A 9,117-nucleotide genomic window follows, 5' to 3' on the forward strand; every position below is an offset into this window, starting at 1 on the left:
ACAAAGCACCGAGCTGATCTCCCTGTGCTATGGCGGCTGCTTCCCACTATCTACCTATTTTACATTTGGTAGTGTACATATGTCAATGCCACTCTCTCACTTTGTCCCAGCTTGCCCTTCCCCCTTCCGGTGTCCTCAAGTCCATTCTCTACATCTGCATCTTTATTCCTGTCCTGCCCCTAGGTTCTTCAGAACCACATTTTTTTTTTTTTAGATTCCATATATGTGTGTTAGCATACAGTATTTGTTTTTCTCTTTCTGACTTACTTCACTCTGTACGACAGACTACAAACATTATTTCTTATTGATTCTTTGTTTGAAGCAAAGGAGCTAAGCAAATTAAAAATTAATTTTTATTACGACTAATAAAGTTAGCTTTATTCCCTTAATTTGAAAAAGATTTAGAGCTGCTAAAGCTATTGTCTTTAGCCAGCAATGAGTAATTGACATGTTCTGAGACCTTGACTCCCTGGGGGAAATTCCAAGTCTCCAGAGCAGATCTAGAATATGGTGTGGGAAAGCCAGGTTTATTTTGTCAGCCTGCTACATTGCATTTTGATTAATTAGTGAAAAGGTTGTGAATTCTCCATGGCCTTATCCAGTCTGAGCATACACTCCTCAAGGTTTCCTGCCAACATTCCCAGTTAAAGTTGTGTACTCATTCAATTTATACAAAATGTTAGTATTATTTAATTCATAGACTTTTTTTTTACTGTTTGCTCAGCTGTCTGTACTCTGTTCTACTTGTTCATATCAGTGTTCTAGGTCATTGTCACAGATTTCCAAGTTGCAGAAAACCTGTTTGCTCTGCATTACAACACAGCATAGGACCCAATAGAGGTAGCTAATAAGCGTCTTTTTATGCAGTTGACATTGATGTGACCTTATTCCATTGAAATGAATCAAACAATCAGCACATATTGAGAACCTCCCGAAAGTCCTGAGGACGTGAATCCAGCTTGTTCTTTGTTTAAGGATGGTGAGATAACCCTGAGCCTTTTCCCGAGAATGGAGTGATTGTCACCAACTCTAGTTGAGTATCCTTGCCTGTGCTATTCTTAGAGATCGATCTGAGTTGGCAATGTGTGAAGGCTGCCAGCACTTGCATGAACATATCTGCCAGGGCAGGATAAGGGAGAGACAGGGAGCAGGATATTTTCCCCTCGGGACTTGGAGAAGAATGTACAGTCCTTTCTTTGAGGTAGATGAGGTGAATTAAAGTCATTATTTTTAGGTTTCTTTTTCATGGATAACTGAAAATATAAAACCTTGCACCATATTGTGAGATAGAACCTGGCATCTCTTTGTGTACATTCTGTGCTCCTTGAGTAAACAGACAATGTTTTTATATCTTATTGTATACCTAGAATTCCATGATTGTATATGGCAGGTAGATAATTTAGTAATCAAAATAAACAAGCTTTGAATATTCCAGTCACTTCCTATGATTATAATTAAGTCTTGTAAAAGTCAGGATGTAGATCCCAGATTGCGGAGAAGTGTATTTGATATACTACCTAAGTTTGCAGTAATAGAATGAATGGGGTCAGGTGTATGAGTGTAAGGCTCTATTTACCAAGTGTCATCCTGAAGTGACATTTACTTTGGAGATGTGTATTCTTTCTGAGCAGTGTTGACTCGTACCAGATAAAGGAAAAGCCAGGATACCTTTATACCCTGAACAAATGGACAGGTATCTGTTGACCTGACTTTTTCATAGATTTAACTACCAGTTCTGGAGAAAGACTGGATTAAAACTAAATTTCAATAAGAATTTGATTAAGTGAATCTTAGAAAATGGAGATAAACTGCTGGGAGCTCCCATTAGATTCAGAATACTTAACTCCTGTGTAGATGGCAGTGTGTTTTCATTTGTGAATGTTGGATTAGGGACATTTTATTCACAGGATAATCCTTCCTTTCTTCCTTCATTGATTCAACACATATTTTGGGGGCACAGTCAATGTCTTCCAGCCAAAGACTACCAGGAATACACCAGTAGTTGAACACTTTAGGTTTAGTACTTCTGGCAATGAGGAAGAACACGCACACTGTAGGGTGTTTCAGGAAGGGGGCTTTAAATAGAACCTGTTATAGGATTTGGGCTTTGGTTGTGTTATTTGTGGGAGGATCCAGGGAAGCCAGTTTTGCTCTGGATTGGATGCTATTAGAAATACCCCTGATTTCTATGATTTCGTAGAAATCAATCAATAAACCTTACCTTAAGGGAGAGGAGACTAGAAGGAGGATAAAACTGTCATGGGTGAAGCAGTAGCCATTGCTCATTTCGGCCAAGAGAGGAAGTGTTGTGTTTTGTGAGTGGTACAGGAAACTTGTTTTGTCTGTGCTTAAGTAAAATTATGAAACGGCCTTGCTTTGTCTCATTTTATCTTGGTCTCAGAGTAACCTGTCTGTAGTTGGTATTCTGTGACATTGTTTATGTCCAATAGGAGAATAACATGGCCTGGCTGTGGATGCCAGGCCAGCTTCTGGATGAAACGGGCTGCTCTTTGTTTACCTTTCTCAGCACCTCCTGTGAGGCTCTTGTTGCTTGGGATTTAGCAATCCACAAAACACGCAAAAGTCATGGAGTTTACATTCTAGCCAGGGGGAGAAAAAAAGAATAAAATAAATAAGTAAATTATAATATATTAGAAGCTGATAAGTGCTCTAGAGAAAAAACATAAAGCCAGGGAAGAGAATAAGGATACTAACGGGAAGGTTGGGACCATTTAAATTTTTTTTTTTTAAGAAGATGTTGGGGGTATGAGTTTATTAATGAATTTATTTTTGCTGTGTTGGGTCTTCGTTTCTGTGCGAGGGCTTTTCTCTAGTTGCGGTGAGTGGGGGCCACTCTTCATTGCGGTGCCCGGGCCTCTTACTGTCGCGGCCTTTCTTGTTGCGGAGCTCAGGCTCCAGACGCGCAGGCTCGGTAGTTGTGGCTCATGGGCCCAGTTGCTCCGCGGCATGTGGGATCCTCCCAGACCAGGGGTCGAACCCGTTGTCCCCTGCATTAGCAGGGAAGCCCGGGACCATTTAAATTTTTTTTTTTTTTTTTTTTTTGAGTTACGCGGGCCTCTCACTGTTGTGGCCTCTCCCGTTGCGGAGCACAGGCTCCGGACGCGCAGGCTCAGCGGCCATGGCTCACGGGCCCAGCCGCTCCGCGGCATGCGGGATCCTCCCGGACCGGGGCACGAACCCATGTCCCCTGCATCGGCAGGTGGACTCTCAACCACTGTGCCACCAGGGAAGCCCGGGACCATTTAAATTTAAACTAGGGAAGTCAGGAAAGGCTTCCCTGTAATGCACACATTTGAACAAAGACTTAAATTGATGAGGGAGTGAACCATGAAGATGTGAGAGTGAAGGGTCTTCCAGGAATAAGGAGCAGGAACCAAATGAAGGTTCCAAGGGAAAACCTTACCTGTTAGGATCTAAGAACAGCAAGGAGGACTGTGGCTGCAGAAGAGGGTGAAGGAAGGAATAGCAGGAGAGGAGGAGCAGGGGATGTCAGAGAAGAGATTGGGGCCAAAAGGTTTAGGGATTTGGGGGCAATATTAAATGGTAATCAGAATGCGATTTTTTAATATTCTGAGACTGGCTATCTTGAAGTGTGGCTTGAGCAATGGCCTGGAGATTTCCCCTCTGCTGCATCGGAATGACCCAATTAATTACACAAACCTGTTTATTAATTGTTTGGACATAATGCTAAAGTAATCAATTAAAATAATTGTACTCAAAAGTTTGATTCAGAGGAAGTTTATACACTGGTTAGGAATTGAGATGGATAAGTGCAAAATAGACATTATCAAGAGAAGGATCTTCAAGTAAGGATTTTCAAAATATTCAAATAATATTGTAAATGAAAATCCCTTGGAAGTAAAATAGGGTTTTTCATCATTTCCTATACTTGAATAGGCTTCCACCTATACCGGATTGACTTCGTGTAAATCCAACTCAAAGGGGTGCATTGACAAAAAAGAAATATGAGTTATATATATTAAAATATACATTAATAAATATATATCTATATATACATGAAAAATGTGTGTATACACAGGCACACATGTATGTGATTAAAACAACTGAGAATAAATTGCAGACATGATGCCTCTTTATCCCCTAAATACGTTAGTGTGTATTTTCTGAAAACAAAGAATTCTCTAACATAATCACAGAACTGTTACCAAAGTTAGGAATTTAGCACTGATTCAAATACTGTTATCTAATCTACCAACGTTATTCGGGTTGCCCCAATTTGTCACAATGATGTCTTTTTTAACAATGGAAAATCCAAGATCGTGAGGTGTATCCAGTTTGTCATGTCTCATTAGTATCCTTTAACCTGGAACAGTTCCTGAGGCTGTGTGTGTGTGTGTGTGTTTGTGTGTGTGTGTGTGTGTGTGTGTGTGTGTGTTCCTGAACCTCACTATATTGACATTTTTAAAGTGTATAACATGTTATTTCATAGAATGTGCCCTAATTTCAGTTTGTGTCATGATTAGATTCAGGTTATGCACGTTTGGCAAGAACACCTCAGAAGTGATGTTAAATACTTCTCAATGCATCACATCAGGAGCCAAATGCTATTGGTTAGTCCAAATCCTGGAAATGATCATTTTAATCCGTTGTTAAGGAGGGATGTTTCCACTATATTTACCTTTTATAATTAATATGTATCTTGTAGAGGATACTTTGAGACTATGTAAATATCTCATCATCCCTCAAACATTCACCCACTAGTTTTACCATGTGTATTCATGATTCTTGCCTGAACCTATAATGACCATGATGGTTGCCAAATGGTTGTTTTCTAATTCCATCATTATTTCTATATTTCTTATTAGCTTTCTCGTGTAGGCAGAGCTTTCTCTTCTTCTTTATTTATTTATTTAATTTACCTTGGTGCAAATTCATAGATTCTTTATTCAATAGTTTATAGTCTCCACTATCATTATTATTTTGAGGTTCAGATCATCTCATATTTGGCTAGTGGGTGCTCCTTCAAACTGAGTCCTGTATCTTTTTGACATGTCCCCATCATTATTTGAGCATCTCCTTACATTTTGAACTATTTATATATTTTCTGCTTTTCCTAACCCAGTCCTGGAATCAGCCATTTCTCCAAGGAAGCCTGCTTTCTTTCAGTGGAGAATGGTGTTTACATTCCAGGAATACTCATTGCTACTGTGGGTTTAATGCTTCCAAAATCTCTTAGTGGATTGAGTTGGGGAGTGTGTGTGTGTGTGTGTGTGTGTGTGTGTGTGTGTGTGTGTGTCTACCTATGCATATAAGCATGTGCATACATATGAATGCATACACATACCCATAATATACATGTGCACAGCCACACACATCTATACCCATTTCTATATCTATTTATCTCTTTCTCTATATTAAAACCTCTGAGGAAATGAATGAATGAGCCATAGAAAAAATAGAAGAAAATATTCGCAGTACATATATTTTAAAGAGAATACAACTGGTGGGGCTGTAAAGGCTTTCAACTGTTGAGTAAAATTTTTCTTAGGCATTGAAACATACACCTACTGTATAACTCAGGAGTTTCAATCTTAAGTATGTACTCAAGAGAGATGAGATCATGTCCACAAAATGTCTTGTGCAAAAATGTTCAGAGTAGCTATATTCACAATAGGGAAGATCTTAGAATAACTTAAAATGTCCACCTTCTGGTGAATGGATAAACAAGCGGTAGTATATTTATACAATGGAATATTACTCAGAAAAAAAAAAAGGAAAGATGACTGGTTTGTACATCATGGATGAATCACAAAAACATTGTGGTGAGTGAAAGAAACCAGACACAAAAGAGAGTACCTTGTTTATGATTCCATTCCTATGCAGCTTGAGAACAGGTGAAACTAATTTATAGTGACAGCACTCAGAATAGCAGTTGCTTCCGGTGAGGGTAGGTAGGGCCACTGGAAAGAGGCAAGAGGGAAATTTTGGATAATGGCAATCTTCAGTAGTCTGTGGATTAGTGTGTGGTTCACATGAGTATATCTATTTGTCAGAATTCATAGAACCATGCCCTTAACATCCATGCATTTTACTGTATGGAATGATACCTTGGGGCAGGCAAAATAATGACCCCCGCCAAAGGTGTTCATGTCCTAATCCCCAAACCAGTGAATATGTCACCTTGTAAGGCAGCGGTTCCCAACATTTTTGGCACCAGGGACCAGTTTTGTGGCAGACAGTTTCTCCACGGGGGGTGGGGGGATGGTGCAGGCAGTAATGCAAGTGATGGGGAGCGATGAGGAGCCATGGGGTGCGGCACTTGAAGCTTCCGCTCGCTCGCCTGCCGTGCAGCCCCGTTCCTAACAGGCCACAGACTGGTATTGGTCCACTGCCCAGGGGCTGGGGACCCCCGTTATAAGGCATAGGACTTTGCTGATGTGGTTAAGGGTCTTGAGATGGGGAGATTCTCCTGGATTATCCAGATGGTCCTAAATATAATCACGAGTATCCTTACAAGAGGGAGGCAGGAGGCTCCAAGTCAGAAAGAGAAGAAGTGATGATGGAGGCAGAGGTTGGAGGGTTGCTGTTGCTGAAAGGGGGTCATGAGGAATGCAGACAGCCTCTAGAAGCCTCTAGAAGCTGGAAGAGGCAAGGAATGGGTTATCCCTTAGAACCTCCAGAAGGAACACAGCCCTGCCAACTTGGCGATTTTAGCCTTCGAAGGCCTATTTTTGGATTTCTGACATCCAGAACTGTAAGAGAATAAATCTGTGTTCTAAGCCACTAAATTTGCGGTAATTCGTGATAGCAGTAATAGGAAACTAATATACGCCTCATTTTAAAATATATTTTAAAAATACACTTCTTAAAAAGCAGTCTCATGTGCTACTAAGAAAAAAGCCATGTTGTAGAACAGACCTGGGTCCTACTCTGTATTGTGTCATCTGCCAGCTCAGCCAGGGAACTTTTGTCAATTTATGCAACCTCCCTGAGGCTCAGTTTCTTAATCTACAAAGTCAGAATCATTAAACTTGCCTTACTTCTCAGACCTGTCCTGAAAATGAAAAGCAATAAAATAAGAAAGGATCCTGTCAACAGAATACCAAAGAGTAAGGCCTTATTATTGTCAGACTTTTATCCAGCACAAATGCATGAATGACCAATTGCGGTCGGGCAGTTTGAATTCTACCCCTTGTGTGAAAGATAACTAGAGTAGAGGGGCAAAGGTCGTGGGGAGAACTTCTTATCAGGCTGTCCTTGTTCATGTTTTTAAAAATAACTTTTTATTTTGAAATACTTTGACTCATAAGACATTGCAAAATATGTACCTATTCATTTTCAAAGGGTGCTTATTATTTCTCTCTACTTATTCCACTCCTACTGGCAATCTGGACAGATCCTAGGTTTGCTGAGTTCCTAATCGTAGTAACTAAGCTTTGCTGTGCACTCACAGTGTCCCTAGCACTGTGGTAGCACTTTACGTATGCAGTTGTCATTTAAGCTTGACGTTAATAGTAATATGAGGAAGGTACTTCAATTTTCCCTATTTTGTAGACAGAGAAACTGAGGCATAGAAATGTTCAGTAACTTCCCCAAGCTGAGTGTGGGCACCAGTATTTCAACCTGGAGGCTGATTTCAGACACCAAGAATGAAGAGGAAGAAGGCGTCCAACCTTGTATCACAGAATCATTTAGAGACATTTCTATAGTTTGTACACAAATATACGTGCAAAAGGAGTGCATGTACACATACGAGGGAGTGGTTTTTGTGCTAAGTCAAGGAATAAACAAAGAAAAGGATTTATGACAAAGAAAGAGAGGGGAGGAGAAAGTTGGAGACCATCTGGAAACTGTAAGCATTTTTAGCAATTTTTTAAAAGCACCGATTAGGTGGCGACTAAGAAAGAGGGCGACCTGGGTATTCTGTCCTTGAGCAGTCTCACTAAAGGTACCAAAAACCATTTTTAGTTATTTATGGATTCTCCAGAAGACCCTGGGAGTTTAGCCAGGGAGTAGGCAGGACAGGTACCTCCAGTAATGAGGGCCAGGTCCCTATGTCAACTCTTCCACGCTAATTAGCCAGGCCTCCACCATTTTCCTCATCAGAATTTCTCACTTGTCAGGCTTAAGAACGGAGTTCATAGTTTAATAACAATTAAATTCATCTCCAAGTCCTGGCAATTCTTGTCCCCTAATGTTCCTTGAAAGTTCTACTTTCTTTTCTATTTCCATGGTCACCATCCTAGTCATAACCCTTATTACTTCATGTCACATAAACTTGCTGATGGGACCATCATCAGACTCATTTTCCTCAAACTCTCTCACTTAAAAACTTATAAAGATTTCCTATAACCATGGGTAATGAGTTAAAATTTCCCCATATGACCGCCAAGCACCATTTTTTCTCTCCTATCCTCTACAACTCCAATTTTATATTTTTTCCCCTAACATATATGTATTAGGGCAGCTTGGGCTGCCATAACAGAATACCATAGACTGGGTGGCTTAAAGAACAGAATTTATATCTCATAGTTCTGAAGGCTGGAAGTCTGAGATCAAGGTGCCAGCATGGTTGTATTCTGGTGAGAGCTTTCTTGCAAACAGATGTCTTTTTGCTGTGTCCTCACAAGGCACGGAGAGTGAGTGAGTGTGCCCTCAGATTCTGATGTCTCTTTTTATAAGGACACTAAATGTATCACAGGACCCCACCCTCATGACCTCATCTAATCACCTCCCAACGGCTCCATCTCCAAATACCAATACATTGGGGGTCTAAGGCTTCAACATATGATTTTGGGGGAGGGTGCATACAATTCAGTCCACAGCACATACATTCTGCTTCAGGTGCAATTATACTGCTTGGACACTCCCGCACTTTCCTGTATCTGTCCTCTAGCTAGACTGCTTGCACTTATTTCCTGATTGTCTTAAGACCTTTCCAAAAACCAATTCTAGATTCGAAGAAGCATACATCCAGCTCAATCCGTCTTTTGTTGGACTTTTTCCCTTTTCATAAAATATTCCTTTGTGCTATTTTAGTTTGTATGTATTTGATCTTAAGCATTTTGCTACATATTTTATTCCAAAATTATAATTGGGTTGTAGTGAGGCAAGTGCCATGTCTTGCAGAATAAA

Source organism: Physeter macrocephalus, chromosome 11 (genome assembly GCF_002837175.3).
Source record: "Physeter macrocephalus isolate SW-GA chromosome 11, ASM283717v5, whole genome shotgun sequence".
Lineage (NCBI taxonomy): Eukaryota > Metazoa > Chordata > Mammalia > Artiodactyla > Physeteridae > Physeter > Physeter macrocephalus.